Source organism: Ovis canadensis, chromosome 20, assembly GCF_042477335.2.
Source record: "Ovis canadensis isolate MfBH-ARS-UI-01 breed Bighorn chromosome 20, ARS-UI_OviCan_v2, whole genome shotgun sequence".
In the NCBI taxonomy this organism is placed as follows: domain Eukaryota; kingdom Metazoa; phylum Chordata; class Mammalia; order Artiodactyla; family Bovidae; genus Ovis; species Ovis canadensis.
This window is the reverse complement of record NC_091264.1, coordinates 41985612-42000908: the sequence shown is the minus strand read 5'-3', so window position 1 is coordinate 42000908 and position 15297 is coordinate 41985612. Positions and strand designations below refer to the sequence as shown.

Below are 15297 nucleotides of genomic sequence, written 5' to 3'. Positions count from 1 at the left end.
ACACATATACATCATAATCAGAATTATAAAAGTTTGTCTAAATTTTTAAGAAGGAAGACAGGTAGGTAGAAAAGTGAAGAGCTGGGGACACAGAGCTGGACCTGCTGGGCTCCATTCCTGGGCTCTGGGGAGTAAACTCACACAGCCTTTTCTTCTGGGTTGCCATTCCCTTCTCCAGGGGATCTTCCCAACCCAGGGGTCAAACCCACGTCTCCTGCATGGCAGGCGGATTCTTTACCATCTGAGCCACCACGGAAGCTGAGCCTCTGCACAGATGCTGCCGTGGATGTCAGAGCACAGAAGCCCCAGCCATTGTTCATTACCTAGGAGTGTGACCCACATCTTCACACCTAATGAGTCTGGGCCTCTGGAAATCAAATCAACACTTCTGTTACTGGACTTAATTACATCCCTCCCAACCAAATTCTCATGCTGAATACTTAAGACCAATGAGACTGAATTTGAAGATGGGTCCCTTAAGGAGGTAATTGAGGCTAAATAAGATGGTAAAGATTATCCCAGAATGATAGGTCTGGGGCATTATGATAGATCTGGTTCCATTCAGTTCATTTGCTCAGTTGTGTCCGACTCTTTGTGACCCCATGGATTGGAGCACACCAGGCTTCCCTGTCCATTACCAACTCCTGGATGGGTCCGGTATCTTGATTAAAAAAAAAAAAAAGAGGCACCAGGGATAGCTTTCTCTCTCTCTCTCTCTTCCCACCACTCCCCACTTTTTTGTGTGTGCTCATCGAAATTTGCGGGAACTTAGTTCCCTAGCCAGGGATCAAACCTCTGCCCCCTGCAGTGAAAGCATGGAGTCCTAACCACTGGACCATCAGAGAATTTCCTCTCTTTTTCAATTCCCCTCTGCTCACAGAGGAAAGGTTAGTAGCCACAAGAATTCATTGCTGAAAATCTTTAAACTTGATACTGAGAATGCCTTTGTGAGGATGAAAAGTTGAAAAATGTTGAAAGGCCTCTTTTTGACCTCTTCCTCCCAAGGACACAAAACATCCTCCCCATTTCTGACACACCTCTCCTCGTGGGGCATACCCCAGTGGATAGAAATGACTGGGAAGTTCTGCTCCACCAGGAGCTGGGCCAGGGCAATGTAATGCTGCACAGACCTCATATGGATCATTACGTGTGTGGGTGTGTATATAAGGGGTGGGGGTTGGTGAGAATGAGGGGATGTGGGTTCCCAGGCAGGCTGCCTTAAAACTCCCTGAGCCCACAGCCTCCCTTGCACATGGCCCTCCACCAGAGGGCCCAGGATGCACCCCACAGACTGGCACAGGTGCTCGACCCAAGACTCCCAGGGCCCTGCAGCCAGAGACTCCTGGACCAAGCTCCACTCCTCGGTGGGCAGGCACCAGTCCCAGGATACTCTGGGCGCAGCACCACCCACCAGCCAGCTGATGCTAGCCTAACAACCAGCCTCACAAACCAGTCAGCAGGCGCCAGCCCCGTTCACCAGCGGCAGTACAACAGCCATTCTGGGACTAGAGGTGTGTGCTTGTTTCTGGCCCTGTCTTCTGTCGCGCTGATCTATATGTCTGTTTTTGTGCCATCTAGTCAATTAATCTACAACAAAGAGAGCAAGAATATACAATGGAAAAAAGACAGTCTCTTCAATAAGTGGTGATGGGAAAACTGACAGCTACATGTAAAAGAATGAGATAAAAAAAATTTCCTCATATCATACACAAAAATAATCTCAAAATAAAGACCTAAATGATGTCAAACTGATCAGTCCAAACTGATCACATGGACCACAGCCTTGTCTAATTCAATGAAACTATAGCCATGCTGCGTAGGACCACCCAAGAAGGACGGATCGTGGTGGAGAGGTCTGACAGAATGTGGGCCACTGGAAAAAGTGAATGGCAAACCACTTCAGTATTCTTGCCTTGAGAACCCCATGAACAGTATGAAAAGGCAAAAGATATGACACTGAGAGAGGAACTCCCCAGGTCGGTAGGTGCCCAATATGCTACTGGAGAAGAGCGGAGAAATAACTCCAGAAAGAATGAAGAGACAGAGCCAGTGCAAAAACAACACCCAGTTGTGGATGCATCTGGTGATGGACGTAAAGTCCGATGCTGTAAAGAGCAATATTGCATAGGAACCTGGAATGTTCGGTCTATGAATTAGAACTAGTCAAACAGGAGATGGCAAGAGTGAATATCAACATTTTAGGAATCAGCGAACTAAAATGGACTGGAATGGGCAAAATTTAATTCAGATGACCATTATATCTACTACTGTGGACAAGAATCCCTTAGAAGAAATGGAGTAGCCCTCATAGTCAACAAAAGAGTCTGAAATGCAGTACGTGGGTGCAATCTCAAAAATGACAGAATGATCTCTGTTCATTTCCAAGGCAAACCATTCACTATCACAGTAATCCAAGCCTATGCCCCGACCAGGAATGCTGAAGAAGCTGAAGTTGAATGGTTCTATGAAGACCTACGAGACCTTCTAGAACTAACACCCAAAAAAGATGTCCTTTTCATCACAGGGGACTGGAATGCAAAAGTAGAAAGTCAAGAGATAACTGGAGTAACAGGTAAATTTGGCCTTGGAGTACAGAATGAAGCAGGGCAAAGGCTAATAGTGTTTTGCCAAGAGAATGCGTTAGCCATAGCAAACACACTTTCCCAACAACTCAAGAGAAGACTCTACACATGGACATCACCAGATGGTCAATACCGAGATCAGATTGATTATCTTTACAGCCAAAGATGAAGAAGCTCTATACAGTCAGCAAAAACAAGACTGGGAGCTGACTGTGGCTCAGATCATGAACTTCTTATTGCCAAATTCTGACTTAAATTGAAGAAAGTAGGGAAAACCACTAGACCATTCAGGTATGACCTAAATTGAATCCCTTATGATATTATACAGTGCAGGTGACAAATAGATTCAAGGAATTAGATCAGATAAAGTGCCTGAAGAACTATGGACTGAGGTTCATGACACTGTACAGGAGGCAGTGATTAAGACTATCCCCAAGAAAAAGAAATGCAAAAAGGCAAAATGGTTGTCTGAGGAGGCCTACAAATAGCTGAGAAAAGAAGAGAAGCTAAAGGCAAAGGAAAAAAGGAAAGATATACCCATTTGAATGCAGAGTTCCAAAGAATAGCTAGGAGTGATAAGGACGCTTTCCTCAGTAATCAATGCAAAGAAATACAGGAAAACAATAGAATGGGAAAGACTAGAGATCTGTTCAAGAAAATTAGAGATACCAAGGGAACATTTCATGCAAAGATGGGCACAATAAAAGACAGAAATTGTATGGACCAAAGATATTAAGAAGAGGTGGCAAGAATACACAGAAGAACTGTACAAGAAAGATCTTCAAGACCCAGATAACCACGATGGTGTGATCACTTACCTAGGGCCAGAAATCCTGGAATGTGAAGTCAAGTGGGCCTTAGGAAGCATTGCTACAAACAAAGCTAGTGGAGGTGATGGAATTTCAGTTGAGTTATTTCAAATCCTAAAAGATGATGCTGTGAAAGTGCTGCACTCAATATGTCAACAAATTTGGAAAACTCAGCAGTGGCCACAGGACTGGAAAACATCAGATTTCATTCCAATCCAAAGAAGGGCAATGCCAAAGAATGTTCAAACTACCACACAATTGCACTCATCTCACATACTAGGAAAGTAATGCTCAAAATTCTCCAAACTAGGCTTCAGTAGTAAGCGAACCATGAACTTCCAGATGTTCAAGGTGGATTTAGGAAAGGCAAAGGAACTAGAGATCAAATTGCCAACATCTTTTGGATCAGAGAAAAAGCAAGAAAATTCCAGAAAAACATCTATTTCTGCTTTATTGATTACACCAAAGCCTTTGACTGTGTAGATCACAACAAACTGTGGAAAATTCTTCAAGAGATGGGAATACCAGACCACCTTACCTGCCTCCTGAGAAATCTGTATGCAGGTCAAGAAGCAACAGTTAGAACCAGACATGGAAAAACAGACTGATTCCAAATTGGGAAAGGAGTACATCAAGGCTGTATGTTGTTGTGAAGAGGAACTAAAAAGCCTCTTGATGAAAGTGAAAGAGGAGAGTGAAAAAGTTGGCTTAAAGCTCAGCATTCAGAAAACGAAGATCATGGCATCGTCCCATCACGTCATGGAAATAGATGGGGAAACAGTGGAAACAGTGTCAGACTTTATTTTGGGGGGCTCCAAAATCACTGCAGATGGTGACTGCAGCCATGAAATTAAAAGACGCTTACTCCTTGGAAGAAAAGTTATGACCAACCTAGATAGCGTATTCAAAAGCAGAGACATTACTTTGCCGACTAAGGTCCATCTAGTCAAGGCTATGGTTTTTCCAGTGGTCATGTATGGATGTGAGAGTTGGACTGTGAAGAAAGCTGAGCACCAAAGAATTGATGCTTTTGAACTGTGGTGTTGGAGAAGACTCTTGAGAGTCCCTTGGACTGCAAGGAGATCCAACCAGTCCATTCTGAAGGAGATCAACCCTGGGATTTCTTTGGAAGGAATGATGCTAAAGCTGAAACTCCAGTACTTTGGCCACCTCATGCAAAGAGTTGACTCATTGGAAAAGACTCTGATGCTGGGAGGGACTGGGGGCAGGAGGAGAAGGGGCCGACAGAGGATGAGATGGCTGGATGGCATCACTGACTTGATGGACATGAGTCTGAGTGAACTCTGGGAGTTGGTGATGGACAGGGAGGCCTGGCGTGCTGCGATTCATGGGGTCTCAGAGAGTTGGACACTGCTGAGCGACTGAACTGAGCTGAACTGACCCTCTCCTCCCTGCTGTGCTGATCGTAGCTGTAGGAGCCCGGCTCTTCATTACTGGGCTGATTGGCTGCTCTGCCACCTTCCAGGAAAGCTGCTGTAGACCTGCCACATTTGTCGTCATCCTACTCTTAGGTTTTGGTCACAGAAGTTGTTGTAGTGGTTTGGGGATACATTAACAGAGCGAAGGAGAAAAATGAGGTTGATCGCAGCGTTTGGAAAATATAGAAGACCTACAGTGGAACCAACCCTGTTCTGCTAGCTGGGATATTATGTTCCGAGACAGCCGTCCTGTTGTCGCATTCACAACTCTTCTCACTGGGAAAACACAGACTGGTTCAAAGAAACCAAAAATCAGAGTGTCCCTCTTAGCTATTGCAGGGAGACCGCCAGTAGCTGCCATGGCAGTCTGGTCCACCCCTCTGACCTCTATGCCAAGGGGTATGAGGCTACTAGAAATTGTGAAGAAGCTACAGGAAATCATGAGGCATGTTGTCTATGCGGCTACTGGGCAGGCTCTGTGCCTGCATCCTGTTGTGCAGAAGTAGAGAGCCTGCTTACAAGCTCCTCATCACTGGCAGAACCTATGCATATAGAAAACTCACCTGAGCTTTTTAGTCTTGTTCTGATTTGGAAGGTGAATCAAGCAAGTCCATTGCTATTGGCTTCCTGAGTTCATTTAGTTAAAGCACAGGTACATACACAGGTGTTGAACAGAAGAGCTTAGCTCTTCCTGTGTCCACCTTCCTACCTACCCACCTATGGCTTTTCCTCTGTTCTAGCAGACTCTCCATGTCAGTGAGTGTGTAAGCACGCCGGTAAATGTTCTAATCTCAGAACTGTTTGCGAGTTGCTTAGTGTGGTAGAATTAAAGGCAGATGTGGGCCTGCTTCTGTCACTGCCAAGCTGTAAGGGAACTGCTGACGAAGTATCACAGGGTCCTTTCAGTCTTCACAGGGGAGCACTCTTGGCCAGAGGTTTTTGACAGGAGAGGGAGGCAATCAGCTGTCTGGTAAAAGTTATTATTATACCAGATGGTGCCCCTCATCAGTGTCCTTTAAAAAATATATACTACAGTCCAGTAACTAGCTCAGTGGCTATCTTACAAAATGGCTAGAATAGATTTTAGAATCATATGGTATGTGTCTTGGTTCATCTTCAAAATCAGACTGATCTTTGAAACTAGCGGTTTTTAAGCAAAGCTGGCTTTATGTGTGTGTCTGCTCAGTCACTCAGTTGTGTCCAATTCTTTGTGATCCCATGGACTGTACCCCACCAGGCTTCTCTGCCCATAGGATTTTCCCAGCAAGAAGTGGGTTGCCATTTCCTCCTCCAGGAGACCTTCCTGACCCAGGCATTGAACTGTCTCCTGTGTCTCTTGCATCGGCAGGTGGATTGTTTACTACTGAGCCACCCGGGAAGCCCAAGGAGTATAATGTATGCTGCTGCTGCTGCTAAGTCGCTTCAGTCGTGTCCGACTCTGTGCGACCCCATAGACAGGAGCCCACCAGGCTCCCCCGTCCCTGGGATTCTCCAGGCAAGAACACTGGAGTGGGATGCCATTTCCTTCTCCAATGCATGAAAGTGAAAAGTAAAAGTGAAGTCGCTCAGTTGTGTCCGACTCAGCAATCCCATCGACTGCAGCCTACCAGGCTCCTCCATCCATGGGATTTTCCAGGCAAGAGTACTGGAGTGGGGTGCCATTGCCTTCTCCGCTGTTGTTTAAAAACAATTGTTGTGAGTTAGAAATAATGTATCCATGTAGACTAGCAAAATAGTATGTAAATGTGATCTCAGTTGTAACTAGAAAAATCTAATTCAATAAACTCTGTATTACTCTCAAAAAAAAAAAAAAATAGCTTTGCTGTTGTTATTTGGCCACCCTAGGTGGCTTGTTGGATTTTAATTCCCCAACCAGGGATTGAACCCAGGCCCTCAGCAGTGAGAGCTCGAATAGCTAACCGCTGGATAGCCAGGGAATTCTCAGCTTTGTTGTTATTACTACCTTTGGAACAAACCCTATTTCAACAAAAATAATGTTATTGAAACTTACTTCAGGGGTAACATTTTCTTATACTGGGAAACTAATCAAATATCTGAATTATATGAAGAGCACATTTATCACTGTTCTTAAAGTTAGAAAACTTTCTAAGTACAGCTTTCTAGCGAACAGGTATTTTATAAACAGTTTTGCTGTACTACTATATTTTTAAAATTATACATTTAAATATTAAATCTAGCAATGCTTAAGAGAATGAAAAGACAAGCCATAGGCTAGGAGAAAAAACCTACAAAATACATAACTGACAAAGCACTGTTATCCAAAATATACAAAGAACTTAAAGTTCAACAATAAGAAAAAACTTGGTTAAAAAATGGGCCAATGACCTTAACTGATACTTCATGAAAGAAGACATATGGATGGCAGAACAGGACATGAAAAGATGCTCCACACCACATGTCATCAGCAAAGTGCAAATTAAAAGAACAGAAGAGTACTGCAACATACTTATCTGGACAGCCAAAAAGCAGATGTGGAAACACCAAATGCAAATAAAATACGAAGAATAAAGAAATCTCATTCATTGCTGATGGGAATGCAAAATGATACAGTCACTTGGGAAGAGAGTTTCGCGATTTCTTACAAAACTAAACATATGCTTATACAATCCACTAATTGTGCTTCCTGCTATTTATAAAGAGGAGGCAAAACCATACACACACGGAAACCACACCCAGGTGTCAATTTTTCTATCCTGAGCTGATTTAGCATAAAAGAACAGCAAGATTTGTGATTTATAGACTTTCCTTTTTGTTTGTAATTTAAGAACTGAAGGCTGGCATTCACTTTTTGTTGATATTCTCTAAGCTTCACTGTACACACACAGCTTCTGTCAGATAGAATTGCCCATAATTAGCTGAAAGTTGAACTACTCAAACTAAGATTTCAAGTTAACATTATATCTTTTTCTTTTTCTTTTTTTTTGCAGGGGTGGGGGCATACCGCAGCATGTGGAACTTCCCCAACCAGGGATGGAACCCATGCCCCCTGCAGTGGGAGCACAGAGTCTTAACCACTGGACCATAAGGCAGTTCAAAGTTAACATTATATCTGACCAGAAAGTAGAGTGAATCATTTACTTTAAAAATAAAATACATAAAAATTACAAGGACTTTGTCAATCTAACATATGATCTCAAAAGGCAATGGCTCAATTAGGAACCACTCAGCCACTTTCAAAATATGTTTTTCAAAATGATATTTTTTACACAGGTTTATTGAGGTAGCACTTATATACAACAAAGAACTGCACATATGTAAATAAACAATACGATGATACACAAACACCTATGATACCATTACGCAATGGTGGGGGGAAGAAATGGAGGCCATTGTGGGCAGGGGTGGGTCAGCCTCCCCACTTTCTCACATTACACTATTAGGAACACAGACACATTCAGACACCTCTACGAAAAGAGAAGTCTAGGTTCTGAAGTCATAGAGCGAGGGCGTGAACACAACTTTCTTCACTCAGTTCCACACAAGCCATCGGTTTCACACTATAGAAGAAAATAATCAAGAATAAATTCAGGTCAGTCATCATAGGTGGGGACATTCTGAACAAATTTCCACTACTCAAAATGTTCAAATCCAGACATCCCCATAACCCAACCCCTCTCCCACTTCAGGCCTCCAGAGTCTCACCTTTAGGAGTCATGAGAGATACATTACGGCCTCAGATACTGTCTTCTCCTGGGATAGAACAGAACTTGGTCAGAGCCCACAGGAGTTAAGACTAAAGGAGACAATACAGGGTGGGTGAACCCCCCCAGGGGGCTCCCATCTACGCTATCTCAAGAGTCTCAGGGTTCACCCATACACACACCTGTCCATACTTACTTGCAGTCTGAGCATAGCTCCCTCCATCTCCATCTGTGGGTAAAAGACATCATGTGAGAGGCCTGGGGGGAGGCAGCGCCATGAAGTTCTATAGGAATCCCTTAGTCCTGAATCCCAGGGAAGTTTCCAGAACCGTGAATGCAGATCCAGGGCAGGATTGAGAAACATGAGGAAAGAGGGTTTATGGGAACGGTAGCAGTCCCCTTTCCGGATGTCTATACTTAGCTGCTAGAAATCAGATCCCCATTAGGGCAATCATCAAAGTGAGAATGTAATCCTCTTTTACACACATGCCTTTCAAAAGAGTGTTAGAGGGCTTCCCTGGTGGCTCAGTGATAAAAAAAAAACTTGCCTTGCTGATGCAAGAGACACAGATTTGATCCCTGGTCCAGGAAGATTCCATATGCTATGAAGCAACCGAGTCTGAGCCACAACTCTTGAGCCTGTGCTCTGGAACCTGGGAGCTGCAACTACTGAGCCCACACGCCCTAGAGCCAGAGCTCCACAACAGAAGAAGCCATGCAGTGAGAAGCCCGCACACGGCTAGGGAGCAGCTCCTGGCTCACTGCAGCTAGAGAGAAGCCTGCGCGGTAACAAAGACCCAACGCAGCCATAAGTAAATAAATACAGTTATTTTCAAAAAAGAGTGTTAGAAACAGGACCTCAGACTGGGTAAGCACATGTATGTAGATGGTGTCTCCCAGCACTGAGGCAACAGACTGGACATTTTCTGTCTTGAAACCCCCTGGGGGCACAAGAAAACTCAGATTTCACTCCTCTCCCTACCTGAGCGTTTCTTCCTCCAGAGCACAGCTCCAGCCACCACTGCCAACACGAGGAGAACCAGGCCAACAATGATGCCCATGGTGAGGAAGGGGGTCTGAGGAGGTTCTGTGGAGGAGAGGGAAGAGCCCTGACCTCAGGCTTGAGCCCTGACCTTGCAGAACTGAGTCCTGGAGGGCTCCTGCTTTATCTGAGAGGAAGCTCCATTCCGACCCCCTCCTTACCCCATCTCAGGGTGAGGGGCTCCTGAAGCCCCTCGTGCTGCACATGGCACGTGTATCTCTGCTCCTCTCCGGAAAGCACAACCAGGGCCGCCCACTTCTGGAAGGTTCCATCCCCTGAAGGCCTGGTCTCTACAACCTCCATGTCCTGGGTCTGGTCCTCCCCATCACGCTGCCAGGTCAGTGAGATCTCCGCCCGGTAGAAGCCCAGGGCCCAGCATCTCAGGGTGACCTCATGGTCAGAGATGGGATGTCGGGTCACATGGGTCTTCGGAGGAACTGAGGAGAAAGGTGAGAAAATTTAGGAACTTTGTATTAACTCTAACAGCCCACATGAGGGGGCACTTCTGTGACCATTCTGAGAATGGAGGGAATAAATGGTGTGAGAGGTGACAGCGCAAAAGACATGAGCCTGGACCCCAGGATATGGGAAAACTTCTTATGCTTTGAGAAGCTCTAGAAACAGGATAAGACAGTCCAGGGTAGGAGGCTCCAGGTCTCTGAGTGAGACAATACAGACTTCTGGTCCTGACCTAGGTGAGACCGAGTTGACTCAAAAAATCTGGAGTCATGTGGCCAGTGAAAAAGTCATGGGGCAGAGAAAAAGGTGAGAGAATAAAGCACTAAGACTTAGGCCAAAGTCAAAGAAATCTGCTAATAAATTAGTTCAGAGACCTCCACATCCAGAGAGACATAATCCTTTAATTGTCCTGAAAAGGACATTTGGTTTTTAAGCAGCCTCACAGAACACAGGGAAAACAAGATGTAAAGAATACCTGTTAAGTAAATGAATGTAACAACGTATTTAAACCTGAGAGTGTCACTGCTTTAGAATTCTTTACATCTTCTTTTCCACACCTCTTGCTTCTCTAGCCCTTCTCTCTGTTTCTCACATCCCTCTTCCCCCTTAGTCTCCACCAACTTCTCGTCCCTGAACTGTCGCACAAGAACCACCACCTCACCTGCCACCCATAGACTATTCTCTCCACAGTGGTCAGGAGTGTCATTTCAGACACTGAGTAAGAATCTGTAAGCCTTACTCTAAGGATCCAAGTGGTGGGGGAGAGGGGGAGGAATTCTAGTGTCAAGCCTATGCTTCTCCCCTTAAGGTTGGGCTAGTTGGAGGTACAGCCCCAGCCTGAGGTGAGATCTGGGACGGCCCGGGGCCCCTGGTACCCGCGCGCAGCAGCGTCTCCTTCCCCTTCTCCAGGTATTTGCGGAGCCAGTCCACGCACTCGGTCTCCAGGTATGCCCGGTACCGTTCCGCTGCTCCCTCCACCTCCCACTTGCTCCGGATGATCTGAGCCACCGTGCCCGCCGCGGACCAGGAGCGCATGTCCTCGTTCAGCGTGATGTAATCCGCGCCGTCGTAGGCGAAGTGCTCGTACCCTCGGATGATGCGGCCGTCCGCCCCGACATCGCAGCCAGCCAGCCAAAGGAAGCTGTGCTATTCTGCCCCGCCCCCGCGGTTAGCACCGCCCACTTAGCCCCGCCCAGCGCTCAATTTAGCTTCCCTCCGGCTCCAGACTCCCGGGCGGTGATTGCTCAGAGCCCGTTTTTCTCCTAAATTGAAAACGCAATCCCTGCGAATCCTAGTTCCTAGTGGGCTCTTCCCAGACCGAAGAGAGGTCGGAGGATCTCCTGACCTCGGGGCGAAACCTCGGACCAGGGAACTCAGGGGGACCCCGGCTCATCGCAGGAGAATGCGGGGCTCGAGACTCACCCAACTCGCTGTGGTTGTGGTTGCCAACGATGACCTGCAGGTTCGCCCGCGAAGCCTGCGAATGTTCTCTGGCTATGTTGCTTTGCCTGTCCCAGTACTCCGGCCCCTCCTGCTGCATCCACGGCGCCCGCGGCTCCACCCTCGGATTCGCGGTTTCGCTGTTGTATCTTACGAACTGAGTGTCGTCCAAGTAACCGACAGATTGATAAAGGTCCCTCCCGAGGCCAGGACGCGATACCAAAATATGGAAGTACCTCAAGGAGTGGACCCCTGGGACCGGGAGGGGCTGCCACCCGGGCCGATGCTCCTTCGGGCGCGGGTCCCCATGTCCGAGGTGAATGTGACCTGTAGGGGATAAGGGGACGAGGGGGCGTGCGAGACGGAAGAGGGCCGGTGGGAGACTCGAGTGGTGAAAGGAGAGGGCTGGAGGCTCGGAAGGGACAGGGGAGGGTCAGGACGGGACGGGGACGAGGTAGTGGGTCTGGTCTCGGGGCCATAGAAACGCGTCTTCCCCGGCTGTCCTTCGCCCCAGACAGGCGGTCCCCTGGCTTCTCCTGCAGAGGCTATTTCGTCTGGACCCCGCACTCACCCGCCCAGGTCTCGGTCAGGGCCAGGGACCCGGAGAGCAGCAGGAGGAGGGTTTGCGGCTCGGTGACCCACATGCTTGGGATTTGGGGCGAGTGTGAGTTCGAACTGGTCTGAGAACTTCATAACAGGGAACCGCGGTGGCGCTGATTGGCTTCCCTAAAAGCCAATAGACCGAGACCTGGAGCAGGTCATAGATGTCCAGGAAGAAGGACCCGACACAGCTTGAGAGAGAAGTGAAACTGCGGGGAGGGAGATGGGGAATCCTCAGTGCTTAGCTTCCATGTCCCAGACGCCAACCCCCGCCCCTAGAACCTGAGACCTTGAGCGCCACACCCAGGGCGCCTGGGACTTTGTGCCCCGGCCCTCTCCTCGAGGCTGCACCGAGAGCCTTTTGTCAGTCTCCCTGGCCCTGGCACTGTTTGAGAAAACCAAGGAGAAATCCCCAGGCTGGGCTCAGCCCCTTTGTCTTCCCTTCCCCAGTTACCTCTCCCTGACTTGCACCCCTTTTCACTCATCCCTCGGGCACTCTCCTAGGAAAAACAAACTTCCAAGGAATAGGGTGCCAGAGAGCAACCTGGTCTTAGGAAAGCTGGTGAAGAAACAATGGTATGCTCATTAAACTGGGGGCAGTTGTGTATGTAGAGATACCTATAGAGACCAGCTTCCTGTTTGCTTGTTAACCATAATCCTGATGTCCCCTGAATGACTGAGCATCTAATCTGTAAAAGTAACGATTTTACCCTTCCCGTGTGAAGGTGTCTAAACACCTCTGCAATAACCAAAGTTCATAACTTCACTTTCCCAAACTGTGGCTCCAGGCTTTGATTCTTTAAAATTACCTTTATTCCATAGCCCCGAGTTTTCCTGTCAGAGTCTCAGCATATGGTCAATACAGAAAAGCACATAGAAGCGCAGTTACTTCCTGCAGAAGGCCTGTGCCTACTCAATAATTTACCACAGTGACTAGGTGATGACAGGAGAGGCTAAACCATTGAAAGAAGATTTTTTACTAATTACACTTTCAGAGAGGAGGGGGCATGGCATACCACAGAGGGCCACAGGAGGAAGCACCAAGGTTGACCAGAAGGTGAAGAAGTGGGAGCAAGCATGGCTCAGAACTTTCATGGCGTTTTCCTCAGGGCTGAGGGAAAGCAAAGGAGGGCTGGAGAAACATCTTAAGATTGGCTGGTTTGAATAAGGTCATTGGCAGGTTCTGGGAGACAGGGCCTGTCTCTAGGTGCCTGGTACCTACCTAGCCCTGGATAATGAGAGCAGAGGAATATTGCTTCCTGGAATGTAAGACCTGATAGAAGTGTGTATATATGTGTGTTCGTGCTCAGTCATGTCCAACTCTTTGCGACCCCATAGACTGTAGCCCACCAGGCTCTGCTATAGAAGAGGTGGTTCCAGATATGGACTCTGGATTGTCTCGTTTGCAAAGAAAAGGCTGCTCCTGGGCAAGCCCTTTGTTGTCTCTAAGAATTGGTCAGCTCTAGAGCACAAATCTCTCCCCAGTTATCCAGACCACAAATGGCAGAGCATCAGGAATACAGAAAATAAGAAATATTAGTAACACATTATATTTCAACCAGAGTGTACAAACTTTAATCCTCTCAAAGTTGCAAGTGTTCAGTGCAATCAAAGTGCCCTTCACGAACACTCCTGCGTCATCTATGTTTGTGATCCACACCTAAGTGATGTGCACATTTTATTGGGCACTTGGTATTATTTTCTTTAACCTGATTGACATAAGGAGACATTTGGTTTTTAGGCTGCCTCACAGAACAGAGCAAATACAAGATGCAAAGAATACCTGTTAAGCAAATCAATGTAACATCATATTTCACCCTGAGAGTGTCACTGCTTTAGAATGCTTTACATCTGCTTCTTCTCCACACCTCTTGCTTCTCTAGCCCTTCTCTCTGTCTCTCTCATCCCTCAGGCCCTCTTCTCCCCTTAGTCACCACCAACTTCTCATCCCTGAGTTGTGGCACAAGAGCCACCACCTCTCCTGCCACCCAGGGACTGTTCCCCCCACAGTGGTCAGGAGTGTCATTCCAGACACTTTTTAATATTCCAGTGGCTCCATCTCACTCTCGGAAAGCTTCTAGAATGTAAGGCACATGAGCACAGGGGCTTTGTGTTAAAGCTGTTTTGGTTAATCTGTACCTCCAGCATGTAAAGCTATGTTTGATACATAGTGAGCACTAGATTAATCATTGTTGAACAAATGAAATAAACAAACCGGATTGTATTAAAGTCTGATGGCATCATATACAAATCAGAAAATTGTTTAAAGTAGAAAAATTAGGAAAGATTTTATGTTGTTCAACTAGTATATGTGAGAGTTCATAAATTCATTCCAGTGGAGAAAATGTTTTATATGTTGCACAATTGAGCCTATGCATTAGTTTTCTATTGCTGCATAAAATGTTACCCCAAATGTAGTGGGCTCTAACAAGAGCCATTTCAATGTTCACAGTTCTGTGGATCAGAAGTCCAGGTGCGGTATGGAGAGGGTCTCTGTTCAGCATTTCATGAAGTTGTGTTTGCAACTAGAGCTTAAGGTCCTCCTCCAAGCTCATGCAGAACTCTTTGCAGAATTTTACTTCTTATAGTCGTAGCACTGAGGTCCCCATTTCCTTTCTTGAGGTCGGTAGAATGCTGCTTTCAGCACCTCTGGCCACCAGCATGCCTTGCTATGCGGGCCCCTCCATTTCAAGCCCTCCCTCACACTGAATCCCTTTCACTCTTTGTTCAGTAATAACCTAGTCTGGTTAAGAGTTCACTTGATTAGGTCTGGATTACCCATGATCATCCCCTGTTGTAAACTCTACTGATATGAACCTTAATTACATACGAAAAATCCCTTCACAGTGCCACTTGCATTAGTTGTAAGGTCGGACCCCGCGGGCCATGATGGGCCGCCCCTCCTCTCCCTCCCGCTGGCGAAAAAGTCCCTAACGGAGGATCCGCCCAGATCCCGGGGACCAATGACAGCACACTCCGCCAGCTAAAGCCGCCCCGCCCCAGCCGAATAGAGAAACCTATCAGCTCGCGACGCCACGAACCAGCAGCCTATCCAAACCTCCATCCGCTAGCCCAGCCATCCCTCGCAACGTGCATATATAAATAACTTCCAAAGCGGTCGGGCACGCGGATTTCCTCGACCTGTCCCCTTCGGGTCCAGGAGCCCCGCCCGGGAGCGCTTCGCCATTAAAGCCCGTTAACCATTTTTTGGTGTACTTGGTCGTCTTTTACCTAACATTAGTGGGAGAAGGTGAATAACCAGCA

General features: G+C 46.9%; 2 pseudogenes; one reads left to right on the top strand and one right to left on the bottom strand.

Moving 5' to 3' along the window:
• Positions 1-4802: 4802 nt before the first annotated feature.
• LOC138425531 (tetraspanin-3 pseudogene) lies at positions 4803-5477 on the top strand (annotated as a pseudogene).
• Positions 5478-8032: 2555 nt separating this feature from the next.
• LOC138425529 (BOLA class I histocompatibility antigen, alpha chain BL3-7-like) lies at positions 8033-12134 on the bottom strand (annotated as a pseudogene).
• Positions 12135-15297: the final 3163 nt, after the last annotated feature.